Source organism: Trachypithecus francoisi, unplaced genomic scaffold, assembly GCF_009764315.1.
Source record: "Trachypithecus francoisi isolate TF-2019V2 unplaced genomic scaffold, Tfra_2.0 Lachesis_group1, whole genome shotgun sequence".
NCBI classification, from domain to species: Eukaryota; Metazoa; Chordata; class Mammalia; order Primates; family Cercopithecidae; genus Trachypithecus; species Trachypithecus francoisi.
In genome coordinates, this window is record NW_022681454.1 from 93,519,614 (window position 1) to 93,534,554 (window position 14,941).

Genomic DNA, 14,941 nt, shown 5'->3' on the forward strand with positions numbered 1-14,941 from the left:
GATGTTCTCTGAATTGATACCTAAGAGCTCATTAACCCTAAGTCCTATAATTTTGCAATATGTATTCCTTTTGTGACCACTTTTCACGCACCTCTTGAATTTGGCTCTGAATATCTTCCAGTAACTTTATGATATCAGTCTCGGCGATCCTTCAGTGACCACTCTACACTTCCAAGTGCTTCCCAAGAAGGCAGAGGATAACAGCCACCACTCATTTTCCAGTAGTACTGTCTGTGTACTCCAAGTTGCTGTTACTCCGTAGCAATAACCCCTGCCCTTCTGTCCTCTGTGCACTTACATAACCTTACATTTTAAATTTCAAATTGTTATAAGAATTTTTGTTAATATCATTTTTTGGTTAAATTTTTCGTGATTATCTGAGCAAACTTCGAAAGGCATAAACAGGAAAACTCACCATATATATCTTTTATTCAGACACAGTAACAGTTTATGTATTAGACATTTCTTCTGGTCTTTTTCATATGTCTTCAATTTAATAGCAGAAAAAATGTGGAAAACAGTTTTTTCTCATAACATTATGCAATATGCATACTGTACATAATTTCAAATAATTTATTATTGTCATTTTAACAGCAGCATATGATTCTATTTTCTAACTGTACCTTTTGTATTCTCCTGATGATTATTTTGGCCATCTGTAGCATTGTAATGAACAACACTGTAACAATAAACTTGCTCATAAATCTTTTTCTTTTCTTTTCTTTCTTCCTTTTTTTTTTTTTTTTTTTTTTTTTGAGATAGCATCTTGCTCTGTTGCCCAGGCTGGAGTGCAGTGGCACAATCTTGGCTCACTGCAAGCTCCACCTCCTGGGTTCACGCCATTCTCCTGCCTCAGCTTCCGGAGTAGCTGGGACTACAGGCGCCTGCCACCACACCCGGCTAATTTTTTGTATTTTTAGTAGAGACGGGGTTTCACCGAGTTAGCCAGGATGGTCTTGATCTCCTGACCTCGTGATCTGCCCACCTCGGCCTCCCAAAGTGCTGGGATTAGAGGCATGAGCCACCATGCCCGGCCAATAAATCTTGCCTTCTAGTTTGGATATCTTTAAAATAAACATTTCAATGTATGGACACTTAATTTTTGGTTCACGTTTTCTTGAAGATATCATTAATTATTCTGAGGTCATATGTGCTATTCAGCTCTCACCAACTTGACCATACATTTCTTTTTTTTCTGAGATAGAATTTCGCTCTTGATGCCTGGGCTGGAGTGCAATGGTGTGATCTTGGCTTGCTGCAACCTTTGCCTCCCAGGTTCAAGCGATTCTCCTGCCTCAGCCTCCCGAGTAGCTGGGATTACACGCACCACTGCACCCAGCTAATTTTTGTATTTTTAGTAGAGATGGGTTTCTGCCACATTGACCAGGATGTTCTCTAGCTCTTGACCTCGTGATCTGCCCACCTCGGCCTCCCAAAGTGCTGGGATTACAGGCGTGAATCACCGCACCCAGCCTTTTACCGTATTTTTACCAGCACGTGGCCCTCACCAGAAGCCATCCAGATGTGGTGCTGTGCTCTTGAACGTCCCAGCTTACAGAACTGTGAGCTAAATAAACCTTATTTTTTTAAAAAACGAATTACTGAATCTCAGATATTCTTTTGTAGCAACACAAAATGGACTAAGACAGAATTATAGCTATGCACGATGGCTGCTGGATTACCTAATCTAGGATTCTTTTGGAGATTTAATCTTTTTAGGCTGTACCTGACTCTTTCCAAAAAGATGTGACAATTCTCCTGTGTCCAGTGACTTTGGTGTCTCTAATACATGTGAAAGTCCTGGGAATTAGGCAAAGCCTGTCATTTTTCTGCTCAAAGGGCAAGGATTTCCTTCAGGAGCGTAGTCATTCTGGGCTATAGATAATCTTTCTAGAGAAGCTAAAAGTTTCCCCCCTTTTTTCACCAGGAAAATGCTGGGGATATTTGAGAAGCTGTGTTCAAAGTTGTCATGGTCTGTATGATACCAGTTCTTTGAAATGCATTAATATTTGCATTACACAGCAGGATGTTGTCAGTGTTCTCTGGGCACTTGAAAATAATGTATATCCTACATTTGTTGAGTACCAATCTCCACATAATTTGAATAATCATGAATTCACGTTCAATTCCTTGTTTTTTTTTTTGTTTTGTTTTTTGTTTTTTGTTTTTTTCTGCGGGGGAGATGGAGTTTTGCTGTTGTTTGTTGCCCAGGCTGGAGTCTGGAGTGCAATGGTATGATCTCAGCTCACTGCAACATCTGCCTCCCGGGTTCAAGCGATTCTCCTGCCTCAGCCCCCTGAGTAGCTGGGATTACAGGCATGAACCACCACACCCAGCAAATTTTTGTGTTTTTTAGTAGAGGTGGGGTTTCACCATGTTGGCCAGGCTGGTCTCGAACTCCTGACCTCAGGTGATCCACCCACCTTGGCTTCCCAAAGTGCTGGGATTACAGGCGTGAGCCACCACACCCAGCTGATTCCTTTTTCTTGTTGAAAATATATTCACTTTATAAGTATAATGGATTAAGAGATGGGTGAACATTTCATGTCTCATCTCCAGACTCAACTGTTTAGTACATGCAACTTCCTCTTTATCACCTCCAATTAGATGTCTCATGGATACCTTGGGCTCATCATGTCTAAAACTAAGTTTCATCATTTTATTTATTTATTTATTTTTTTGAGACGGAGTCTCACTCTGGTGCCCAGGCTGGAGTGCAGTGGCACGATCTTGGCTCACTGCAAGCTCCGCCTCCCCCGGTTCACACCACTCTCCTGCCTCAGCCTCCCAAATAGCTGGGACTACAGGTGTGCACCACCATGCCCAGCTAATTTTTTGTATTTTTAGTAGAGACAGGGTTTCACCGTGTTAGCCAGGATGGTCTCGATCTCCTGACATTGTGATCCACCCACTTTAGCCTCCCAAAGTGCTGGGATTACAGGCATGAGCCACCGCACCTGGCCAGTTTCACCACTTTCTCACCAAACAAGTTCTGTTTCCACTTTTACTGTTTCAGAAAACTTCACCATGGTCCATGCACTTTCTTAAATTAGAAGCCTGAAAATAATCCTTCATGTCTCTTTTCCTCCATTCCCCATACTTAATTTACCAAGCTCTGTCATTTCTAGTTTCTCAAAGATTCTCGAATCTGTCCACTGATCTCCAACCCCAGGGCCACTACCTCAGTTAAAGCTACCAAGATTAAAAATTCTGATTACTGTGACAGAATGTGTCTCTGTTTCTACTTTCACCAACCTCAGATCTGTATTCCACATCTCACTCAGATTGGCTGTCCTGAAACAAAAATCCAATCATGTCACTTACCAAAAATCTTTTATTGACTCTCCATTCACCTTAAGGTAAAGAATGAACTCTTTGAAATAGCTATCATTTTGTGAACATACATTATTTTCTCATGACAACCCCATAAAGCAGATACTATTGAAATTACTATCATTCTCTTTTAAGATAAGAAACAGTCACAGAGAGCTTAAGCAACTTGTTCCATGTACCAGTCAGAGAAACAAATCCACTGTGTTATAAGATAAAGGATGTATTGGCCGGGCGCGGTGGCTCCTGCCTGTAATCCCAGCACTTTGGGAGGCCAAGGTGGGCGGATCACGAGGTCAGGAGATCGAGACCATCCTGGCTAACACGGTGAAACTCTGTCTCTACTAAAAATTACAAAAAACTAGCCGGGTGTGGTGGCAGTCACCTGTAGAACCAGCTACTCAGGAGGCTGAGGCAGGAGAATGGCGTGAACCGGGAGGCAGAGCTTGCAGTGAGCTGAGATTGTGCCACTGCACTCCAGCCTGGGCGATAGAGTGAGACTCCATCTGAAAAAAAAAAAAAAAGGATAAGGGATGTATTATAGAATGTGTATATATAACATTATGAGATGCTGGGGAAGGAAGATCTGAAAGGGAGAACTGGAAGATCCAAGTGGTTCCCAGCCAGTCAATATAAAAAGCGAAGCACATCCAGCTACCCAAGTGGGACTGTGAAGCTGCTGGCAGATAAGTCTGTGGAAAGATTTTGCTTCTGTGGGTTTGTGGTCAAGTATTCAGTGATGGTCCTAGGGCTGCTCCTAGTCAGAGGAGCCAGAGTAGAGAAGAAGAGCTGGAAGTGAAGTGGAACAGATTGAGGACAAGCTGGGCCCCTCTGGGGACCTCTGTGTCTGTCCATCACTACATCCAATCACAATGATTTTTAGAGGGTATTGGCTGCTGCTTCACTTCTATTTCCTAAATCTTGTGAAAGTTCTCTAGTTGGCCATACTAATAGAGAACTATCTGTGAAAAAAGAGTGTGAAATTTGATTCTCAGATTAACTAGGTTGACAATAGAATGATTCACCATACCTAAAGTCATCAAGACAGAGTTTGTGTCTGAACCAGGATTTGAACCCAGGCAGCCTGGCTCAGATCCCATTAAGGTCCATTTTATTATGTCCTTCATGGTCTGGTAAACTGCTTATCTCTGCTTTCACTGAATCCTGTTGTACATCCTCTACTTCAGCCACACGGGGCTACCTCTAGGGACCTGACAAAGGGATGCTCCTCTGACTTTTGGGCACCTGCTAGTCCCATGCCAGAAAACTCTGCCTTTCCTCATCCGTTAAATGGCCATGTGTTATTTGTCTTTTGGGTCTCAGATAAGCTGTCACTGTCTTTAGAACAACATCCCTGTCCCCTAAAGACAATTTTAAATACCCTCTGTTTGACAAGCTCTAATGCTTGCTGCTTTCTTAGGACTTAATACACACCTCCCACCAGGGCAGAGTCCTGTCTGTCTTGCTCACTGCTGTATACCTGACACTTAGCACAGTCACTAATAAATCATGAATAAACAACCATACTAATAACTGCTTTATGTAACTCCCTCTTTGGATTTACACTCAATTGAAACAGAGATTTTTGTCTTGCCTAATGCATTCTCAGCATTCCAGCATAATATCAATCTGTTTAATATTTGTTGAATGAATGAATCCAAAAATAACAGGGAAAAAGCTGAAAATTTAGATTATTAATTGTGTATCTTCTCTACCTGGTAAGTCAGATAGACAAAAACCTTGAGTGAGAATTAACTTGGAATTGAATATTCTTCCACTTAGACCATTAGGCTCATTAATCACTCTTCTCTGTTCATCTTTTCAAGCACAGTTAGTAAGGCAAATTTATACCATAACATTCTTGGCTGTCTTTCTGGTTTTATTGACACCACAGTAAAACTGTGACTTCTTAAAATGATTTGAAGGTCCCTAACAATAAAAACATGAATATGTTATTGCTATTAGATAGTGAGGGAAACAGTCTGCCTTCCTGTGCTGGTTGTTGCTGATTATCCTGTTGAACTTGATTACTGATTACTGAGAAAGCTGCATGTTGCAGTTCTGCTTGTTCATGAGTTCTGATGCAGTCTAGGGAATGTAGTAATTACAGTGCTCATTCAGAATAAGGCTGCAATCCAGATGTAGTACATAGGAAGGTAGAGTAGCTAATATGTTTTCTATGAAAATACACTGGTTTCCATAGGAAAACCAAAGTGAAAGAATATGCCATATACAAAAGTGAATCCTAAATCTTATAAATCCCTCTATGAGAAAAGAAAAGGAGGAGTAAATTACAGGAACTAGAATCTGATCTAAGAAAATATATGCAATGTATACTTAGTGCCTTTATTTGTATGCTATAGGAGAGGGGTATTTGTTTTTTTTCAGATGGAGTCTTGCTTTGTTGCCTAGGCTGGAATGCAGTGGCCTGATCTCGGCTCACTGCAACCTCTGCCTCCCAGGTTCAAGTGATTCTCCTGTCTCAGCCTCCCAGGTACCTGGTTCTACAGGTGCCTGCCACCACACCCAGCCAGCTAAGTTTTGGATTTTTAGTAGAGATGAGGTTTCACCATGTTGGTGGGGCTGGTCTCGAACTCCTGACTTCAAGTGATTTGCCCGCTTCAGCCTCCCAAAATGTTGGGATTACAGGTGTGAGCCCCATTGCCTGACTGGGATATGAAAATTTTCTAAAGGCACAATCAATAGTCTAAAAACCCTAAGTCAAACATTAAGAGAAGATAAGCCTTTGAAAGATAAAATTTTAAATAAATTATTAGCATGTTATAAAGTTTTATTATTTTAAGATGAAACAAAAATATTAGTTAATAAATGAGAGTAGAGGTGTTAATTAGTACGTTTATGAACCAGACTCCTGTTTATATTCTCTTATGAAGGATAATTTTTGGTTAGTATAAGATTTTATTTCTTGATTATGAGTGTCAACAAAGACAACTGTTGGCTGAGCCTGCATGAAATACGAGATGTTTATAACACACACACAATTGTGACAATTCAAATGCAGAACTTTTTGTTTAAACAAATGATTATGGTTGAAGTAGAAGTATCAGCAGGGCCATAATTCATGACACATCCAATTCTTTTTCCTGCTGCAATCATTAGTTTTTCACCTTCACAGTAACACCCATATGAGTGCAACAAAATAGACTATGATTAAAGGATTTGGTAAGATCTTGTTCTACAAGAAAACAAAAAGAAAAACAAACAAAACATTAAGGAAAAGTACTATGAATTGCTGCTTAATGAATTCCCCATGCTTACAGAACTACGTAGCTAGGCTATGGGGAATTTAACTGTCTGAGTCTTCTTTCATTTCCAAACCAATAATACATTGACATAGCCTCGGTCTACATTATAAATTAATTAGAGCCAGAAGCTAAATAATTTCCTGGCTGTTAGTTTTAAACAAATGAAAATCTTGCTACCAAGGCTTTCCTGTTGCTACTGTATCAAGATCTATATGACATATATGGTATCAAAATGTATCTGATATATGTGGAATATGGTTGTATACAATCCAGCTTGGTCGCAGTTACATAGAAAGGCTATTCTTTTTAAGTAAGGCTGCTGGCTTTTAAATCACAGTAAAACATAAGAATCTTCAAATCAGAAGTGTATTTTTCCATGGGTATGCTGAAATAATGCTTTCAAACTATTACAAATTGACTGAAAAGGTAAGTAGTAAAATAGAATAGGTTTATGTGTTTGTGGTGTAACAGACAGTAAAGCATATAGGTAATTGGATTCCTAACCTTGCCCTCTCCCTGAGGGCTATGTATGCTCACTCTTCTACTATACTCCCATGGGGAAGTCATCCTGGACCGTGAAGATAATTAAAACAGCAACCGTGGCCACAAACATAATATTGAGGCTATTACCTTGGTTATCTCTATACTAATTTTATGTATATTATGTGCATATCGATCTGCCTTCACAAATGCTGTGTACCAAGTACAAAGTTTTCAAGTTGCTAAATGTGGAAATTAGGAATATCAGTAATTTTAAGGTTATGATGAGTTGCAGATGTAGTAATAATTCATGTGAGATGTTCTGTCAAATGATTTGAAAGTCATTAAAATCCCTCACCCAGAAACAAATCCATGCATTTACAGTCAATTGATTTTTAACAAAGATGCCAAGAACACACAATGGGGAATGGAAAGTCTCTTCAGTGAATGATGCTCAGAAAACGGAATATCCACATGCAGAAGGATGAAATTAGACCCTCATCTCACACCATATTAAAAACATTAACTCAGAATCTAAGACCTAAGGCTTAAATCTAAGATCTGAAACTGTAGAACAAAGAGAAGAAAACAGGGGAGAAGCTGCATGACATAGTTCTGGGCAATGATTCTTTGGATATAACTCTAAAAGCCAGGTAAAATAAAAACAGATGAATGAGATTATATAACACTAAAAAGCTTCTGCAGAGCAAAGGCAACAATCACTAGGGTGAAGAGACAACCCATAGAAGAGGAGAAACTATTCAGAGATCATACATCCGATAGACAGCTTACCATCTAATAAGAGATAATATCCAAAACACATAAGGAATTCATCTCAACTATAAGAAAACAACCCAATTTAAAAATGGGCAAAGGACCTGAATAGATATTTTTTAAAAGAAAATATACAAATGGCCAACAGGTTTATGAAAAAATTCTTGCCATCAGTATTGTCAGGGAAATGCAAGTTAAAATCACAATGAGATATCACCTCATGCCTGTTAGAATGGCTATGATTGTGAGTACGAAAGATAAATGTTGTTGGCAAGGATGTGGAGAGGTAAGGCTTGTTGGTAAGAATGTAAATGAATATAGCTATTATGAAAAACACCATGGGGGTTTCATAAAAATTGAAAACTATACCATATAATCCAGCAATCCCACTTATGGGTATATGTCTAAAGGATATGAAATTGGTATGTCAAAGAGTAAAATGGTGGTTACCAAAGGCTGGCAGGTGGGGGGATTGGATAAATGTTTGTTGATGCATACAAAATTTCAATGAGACAGAATAAATTATTTCAAGATATCTATTGTACAATATGGTGACCATAGTTAATAACAATGTATTGTATCTTTAAAAATTACTACTAGAGGCCGGGCATGGTGGCTCATACCTATAATCCCAACACTTTGGGAGGCCGAGGTGGGCAGATCATGAGGTCAGGAGATCGAGACCATCCTGGCCAACATGGTGGAACCCCATCTCTACTAAAAATACAAAAATTAGCTGGGCATGGTGGCACATGCCTGTAGTCCCAACTACTTGGGAGGCTGAGGCAGGAGAATAGCTTGAACCCGGGAGGCTGAGGTTGCAGTGAGCCAAGGTCACACCACTGCACTCCAGCCTGGCAACAGAGTGAAATTCTGTCTCCAAAAAAAAAAAAAAAATTACTATTAAAATAGATTCTTACTATTCTCACCACAAAAGTAAAAGAAGGATGTGAGGTAATGCATATGCTAATTAGCTTGATTTAATTATTCCACAACGTATACCCACAGCAAAACATCACATCATGTTGTACACCATAAAAATATACAATTATGATTTTTCTATTTAAAAGATATGCCCTCATTGTCATAAACTTTTTGGTCGATTGCTTTCTCTTCAAAAAAAGGACTGTAACTAGGTCAGAATAAGGCAGCAACTTTATTAATGAGTGTTCAAAGGCAAAAGTAGCTTTTCTCCAAGTGGATTTTTTACTGTCCAGAGAATGTTTATCATGCTTGTTCAGTGTCCTTGACTTGTTAGTAACGTTCAAAACACTGTCTCTAGTTTCTGTATCGTGTGCACAGTAGACTATTGTCACTAGGTACCAGGCTTCCTGTCGGCTTTGAGAATTCTCTCTTTCTTGAAAGGTTAATACTGGAGGTGAGAAGCCTTATGTATTTCTATTTGAGAATTCATATTAAAGTATCAGTATGGTTTTTTATTTATTCTTTAATTCTGACCTATGTGTTCTCAATATAGATAGTATGATCTGTCTATTCACTGAGCATGTATGTAACGCTGGTAAATGTGCTACAGAGGCTGCTAAATGCTAGACACAAACATGCAAAGATGTAGTCCCAACCTCAAGAAGTTTAGCAACTAGTAGAGGAGAAAGGGACATGGAGAGAGGAACAACACACACTGGGGCCTTTTGGAAGGTGGAAGGTGGGAGGAGGGAGAGGAGCAGGAAAAATAACTAATGGGTACTAGGCTTAATACCTAGGTGATGAAATTATCTGTTCAACAAACCCCCATGACACAAGTTTACCTATATAGCACACCTGTACATGTACCCCTGAATTTAAAATAAAAGTCAAAAAATAAATGGCTGGGCGCGGTGGCTCATGCCTGTAATCCCATCACTTTGGGAGGCTGAGGCAGGCGGATCACTTGAGGTCAGGAGTTCCAGACCAGTCTGGCCAGCATGGTGAAACCCCGTCTCTACTAAAAATACAAAAAATTAGCTGGAGATGTGGCGCGCGCCTGTTTTCCCAGCTCTTTGGGAAGTTGAGGCAGGAGAATTGCTTGAACCCAGGAAGTGGAGGTTGCAGTGAGCCGAGATTGTGTCACTACACTCCAGCCTGGGTGACAGAACGAGATTCCGTTTCAAAAAAAAAAAATATATATATATATATGTGTGTGTGTGTGTGTGCGTGTGTGTGTGCGCGCGCACGTGCGCGTGCGTGTGTGTGTGTAAAATAAAACATAAGAGTAATTTAGCATGAAACAATTCAATACAATTTCAATGCTTTAAAACCTTCAACAGAAGGAAAGAGAGATGCCAAGTTGTGTTTCCTCACTTCTTCTTAATGTTGGAATTTCAATCTAGCATGAAAATTGTATCTTTAATATCAGATGATATTAAAAGTCCTCTATGATACCTGCATGATAGCTTTGTCATTAGCATTTTATGATCTGTGACATCATGTCCACAGGTAAAAGCAGTGAAGCAACTGTAAGGCAATGAAACATTAAAAATTTCTTCAATTATTAATGGTTTATCTCTTTTGTTTCACAATAACACAATGTTCGAAGGTAAGTTCATGATTCTAGAAACATCTATCACTAACAGGAAAAAGAACAAAATGATCAATCCATTTAGAAGCACCTCAGTCCATCCATGGATTAGCTTGCACTTTAAACTATAGATAAGTGTGTGTCTATATTCAGAAAGTCTAAGGGGATGTTCTAGTTAAGAACGTGAGATATACACCCTAAAAATCCTGGCTTTAAATATTCACTCCATCACATACTGCTCTGAGACCTTGGAAAGTCACTTAGTTTATCAAAACCTCATTTTCTTCATCTGTAAAATGATGGTATTAGTAGTATCCATGATTAAATGAGATAATGAAGTAAGTGCTACAGTTCCTGGCACATAGTAAGCAATGAACAAATAATGGCCATTCTTTTAACCATATTATTATTGTTCGTGTTATTTCGGTTCACTCCAAATTTTATTTGGTCAGAAATAGGACTGTATGTGTAAGAAGAATCAATTCTGTCCTTATTCTGTTATAATAGCATTTGGTGGGTGAAACAGTAATGCCAGAAATTGATGTACATTGTCATGTTATGTTAGTCATCCAGTCTTCATATGTTTATGAAATCTGTAATATATGCTAGGTATCAGATTGCTAATTCTGCGTTTATGTACTCAAGGAGCTTTCATTTGCGTCAAACAACATCTTGGGATACTCTCTGTTCAGGTAGGAATGCTCCGAATGTAAGAATGCTCACATACGCTCAGCAATGCGACTTTTTTGTTTGTTTGAGAGTTTCTCTCTGTCACACAGGCTAGAGTGCAGTGGCGCCATCTTGGCTCACTGCAACCTCTGCCTCCCAGGTCAAGTGATTCTCCTGCCTCAGCCTCCCAAATAGCTGGGACTACATGGTGCATGCAACCACACTCGGTTAGTTTTTGTATTTTCACCATGTTGGCTAGACAGTCTTGAACTCCTTACCTCAAGTGATCCACCCACCTTGGCCTCCCAAAGTGCTGGAATTACAGGCGTGAGCCACCGTGCCCTGCCAGCAATGTGATTATGATTTGATGACTGTTTTCTACCTGTTGAAGATGATAGTCTTTGAATTCCTCAGCCAGGAATAAAGAAATTTTACCGTCATGCCCACCTCGCCCCCAGACAGCAACTCCCATGATTAACTAGACTTCCATCATCTGGGCCCTTCCCATCTCACACCTCATTCAGATTTCTACTCAGGTCACACTAGTGCCATTTTGAACCAGCCTACTGCTTGCCCTAGCCTTGCAGTAAATAAACTTGTGTGGGTTTTATTCCTGTGTTTAAAAAAATTAATTTAAAATATTTATAAACTGGAAACAAAACCCCATGTACTCGCTGCCTACACAGCCCATTTATAGGATGCTAATCTTAGTTTCAAAAAATCTTTTTTGGGGTGGCCAATACAGTTGGGAGTCTATAGATGTTCTAAGATTCGGCTTCATGTTTTTTAAACTAAACTGTGAGGTTCTGTTGTCCTTCAATAGCCAAGATATGTTGAGCACCTATTATATGCCAGGAACACTACCGTGTGTTAAGAATATGCTAAGAGGCCAGGTGCGGTGGCTCATGCCTGTAATCCCAGCACTTTGGGAGGCCAAGGCAGACAGATAACCTGAGGTCAAGAGTTTAAGACCAGCCTGGCCAACACGGTGAAACCCTGTTTCTACTTAAAGTACAAAAATTAGCCAGGTATAGTGGTGGGCGCTTGTAATCCCAGCTACTCAGGAGGCTGATGCAGGAGAATAGCTTGAACCCGGGAGGCAGAGGTTGCAGTGAGCCAAGATCATGCCACTGCACTCCAGCCTGGGCAACAAGAGCGAGACTCGGTCTCAAAAAAAAAAAAAAAAAAGAAAAAGAAAGAAAAGAAAAGAAAAAGAATATGCAAAGGTATAAAATACATAAGAGTGATAATGTAGAAGTGTGAGAAACAGTGAACCATATTCCTAGAGAAAGAAATATTTTATGAGTGAAAAAACACTTGACTAGGGTCTAGAAGGTGAAGGCCAAATGATGAAAGGGTCTAGAAGGTGAAGGCCAGATGATGAAAAGGGCCAGACAGTACAACAGCCAGGAGAAATGGTGGGAGGTATAAAAATAGTTGGCAAGCAATCTGTGGGGCTAGAATATTTGGGAGAAGACATGTCTGGTTAAAAAAAAAAAAAAAAAAAAAATGCTGAAACCAGATCAGTATGGGCTCTGAAGGTCCTTCCAGAATGTATGGGTTTATTCTGTAGGCAAATGAGAACTTTTACAGTTTTTAAGCAGATGAGTTACAATCAGATCTTCAATACTTCATGTAATTCTGACTTACTGTGTAAATATCTAGCTTATCTTTTTTTTTTTTTGAGACGAAGTCTTGCTCTGTCCCCCAGGCTGGGGTGCAGTGGCGGGATCGCAGCTCACTGCAAGCTCTGCCTCCCGGGTTCACGCCATTCTCCTGCCTCAGCCTCCCGAGTAGCTGGGACTACAGGCGCCCGCCACCTCGCCCGGCTAGTTTTTTGTATTTTTAGTAGAGACGGGGTTTCACGGTGTTAGCCAGGATGGTCTTGATCTCCTAACCTTGTGATCCGCCCGTCTTGGCCTCCCAAAGTGCTGGGATTACAGGCTTGAGCCACCGCGCCCGGCCTTATCTAGCTTATCTTAATGAATAGTGCTACTTAACAAAATCACAAATTTCACTTTGTGTGTTAAAATAAAATTCTGCCACCGGAAAGAAAAGATGTATTTTAGAATGTGATTTCCTCTCTGATCTTTTTTTCCTTCATTCCTATTTTCGTTGTTGTTGTTACTTAGAGGACTCGTTTTCTCTCTTTTTTTGTCTTTCCTCCTTTGACTTTGGTTCTGTCATTTTCCTTTCCATTAAAAGTAGCATGAAACTTCTAGATTCCTTGAATATTGCCAAAGAGGCTGGGGCTTCATCCTGCAGCATGTCCTGGACATCATTGTCTTCGTGGTTTGGTAGGTGGGAGATCTGTATAGCTTTCCATGAGTATCTTCACAGTCTCAGTGCAGACATTAGTCTTATAATTAGGAATATCAAAAAGGAATTCCTACAATGTCTTCTTACAGTTAATGTGGTAATATTCAATATTATTTCTGATTAACACAATGTTAAAAGCTTTATGAATTTAAATAAGGCACAGTCTCTAAAATTATGGAATAGAATTTAAATTTCTTTACTAGCCTTAAATAATTCTATCAATTTAAGAGAATATGATGGAAAGAATAGGTTTTTAGTTAATAAGTTTTTAGTAAACTCATCCTTTTCAGGTAGTTTAATCAGAAAATTGCTCATTATCTGTTTTTGCTACCTAACTTTTCTGTGTTTTTTCCTAGTACAGAAGGAAAGAGTTGCTGTATATTTCTTCCTGAGGCACACACTGTAAATATACTGTGAGTCAGGGAAAACACTGAAAAGTTCCAAGGTTGGCAAATCATTTTAGAAGGAAAAAGTCATCAGGAACATGAGACTCTAAAGAAACAGATGTAGGAATCATTTTTATAAGTTTTGTTACAGAATTTTTTCCTCATTTTCTAGTTTTAGGAATTATGTAGGTGTATGGATTAGAATGGTTCAGAATAAAAGATGCTCTAACTTTAGAAATATTTAAAAATTCAAAAAAAAATTAATACGACATTGTATTCAAATGTGACTTCAAAGAGATTAATTTATTATCAAGTCCTGCATAATTTGGCAGCATATAAACATGTGGGTATGATATCTGCTTTTATTAAGAAAAGTTGGAACAATGTTGATAGCAAAAAAAAAGTAAAATCATTTTAACATTTCTACTTCAGTTTTTTTTTTTTTTTTTGAGACGGAGTCTCGCACTGTCACCCAGGCAGGAGTGCAGTGGCACCATCTCAGCTCACTGCAAGCTCCGCCTCCTGGGTTCACACCATTCTCCTGCCTCAGCCTCCGGAGTAGCTGGGACTATAGGTGCCCGCCACCATGCCAGGCTAATTTTTTGTAATTTGTTTCGTAGAGATGGGGTTTCACTGTGTTAGTCAGGATGGTCTCGATCTCCTTACCTCGTGATCTGCCTGCCTCGGCCTCCCAAAGTGCTGGGATCACAGGCATGAGCCACCGTGCCTGGCCTTCTTCTTCTTCTTTTTTTTTTTTAAGTGAGACAGGTCTTGTTCTGTTGCCCAGGCAGTGGATCAATCATTGCTCAGTGCAGCCTCAAACTTCTGGTGTCAATCAGTCCTCCTTCCTCAGTGTCCTGAGTAGCTAGGACTACAAGCATGTGCCACCACACCCAACTAATTTTTTACTTTTTTTCTTAGAGACGGGATCTCCCTATATAGCCCAGGCTGGTCTCAAACTCCTGGCCTCCAGGGATCCTCCCATCTTGGCCTACCAAAGAGATTTTTTTTTCTCTTTAAAAACAGAACCAGTAGCTTAGCTACTTCAGATGTTTTCATAGTTTATGACTTGTTTCTGTTTCAATTGAGGAGTTCTATTTTTCTTTAACTTACATATTAGACATAATTAAATTGCTACAGAACTAGAATTTCTGTGTTATTTCTTCCCATATATAATCATAGTTGTTTTATATAAAACCAAG

The 14,941-nt window shown here is 39.5% G+C and overlaps 1 long non-coding RNA gene across 1 annotated transcript; it reads left to right on the forward strand.

Annotated features, from left to right (window-relative positions):
- Window positions 1–1,261: 1,261 nt before the first annotated feature.
- Window positions 1,262–14,472, forward strand: LOC117085689. The gene is made up of 3 exons (XR_004438053.1): window positions 1,262–1,454; window positions 11,838–11,842; window positions 14,458–14,472. It is a non-coding gene; the product is annotated as an uncharacterized LOC117085689 (long non-coding RNA).
- The last annotated feature ends 469 nt before the right edge of the window (window positions 14,473–14,941 follow it).